The sequence below is a fragment of the Carlito syrichta genome, unplaced genomic scaffold, assembly GCF_000164805.1.
Source record: "Carlito syrichta isolate Samal-C Ts95f unplaced genomic scaffold, Tarsius_syrichta-2.0.1 Scaffold311703, whole genome shotgun sequence".
NCBI lineage: Eukaryota > Metazoa > Chordata > Mammalia > Primates > Tarsiidae > Carlito > Carlito syrichta.
The window spans coordinates 84911-85985 of NW_007255799.1; positions in this window are offsets into that span (position 1 = coordinate 84911).

The window sequence follows — 1075 nt, forward strand, 5'->3', positions numbered from 1 at the left end:
ATTTATTGTAGAGATGAGGTCTCGCTGCCCAGGTGGGTCTCGAACCCACAGGCTCAGGCAATCCACTCACCTCGGCCTCCCAAAGCGTGGGATTACAGGCTGAGCCCCCGAGCCCGGCCCCTTTTTCTTTTTTCCATCATCATCTTAGTCTTCTCATTGTTTCTTCTTCATCGACCTCCTCTTCCTCTGCCTTCTCCTCCTCCTCTTTATTCTTTTTCCTTCATCCTCCTTGTCTTTTTTTTTTTATAAGTCGAAGTCTCACTCTGTCACCAGGCTGGCTGGAGGGCAAGGGCAGATGCATGGCCACCGCAGCCTGGACCTGCAGGGCTCAGGAGATCCTTCTGCTAAGCCTTCCAAGTAGCTGGAACTACAGGCACGCGCCACCACGCCCGGCTAATTTTTTTTTTTTTGGTAGAGAAGAGGTCTGGCCAAGTTGCTCAGGCTGGTCATGAACCCCTGGACTCAGGCAATCCTCTCGCCGCAGCCTCCCAATGTGCTGGGTTTACAGGCCACACTGGGTTTACAACCCAATGTGCTGGGTTGACCCACCACATCTGTCCCCTCCTTGTCTTTTTCATCCTCATCTGCTCCTTTCTCCTCCTCTGTCATTATCTTCCTCTTCTAATTGCTTTTTCTTCTTCCTCCTATGGGTGATCCTCCTCCTCCTCCTCTTCCTCTTCTTCTTCTTCTTCTTCTTCTCAGAAATAAAAAAAACCAATATGTATATATGTATATATATATATTTATATACTTTTTTTTTTCTGGGCAGCATAGCGAGACCTCGTCTCTACAAAATTTTTTTTTTTTAATTAGCCGGGCTTGGTGGAGCATGCCTGTAGTCCCAGCTACTTGGCGGCTAAGGTGAAAGGATCGCCAGAGCCCAGGAAGTCGAGGCTGCGGTGAGCTGTAATCGTGCCATTGTCCTCTAGCTTGGGCAACAGAGTGAGACCCCAGCTCAAAAAGAAAATAAATTCTTTGAGCTGATTGGGCTGTCTCCAGAGGACGACTGGCCCGAGACGTGTCTCTACCGCATGGAGCCTCCCCTGAGAGGGCCCCCCCCCCATGCAGTCGGTGC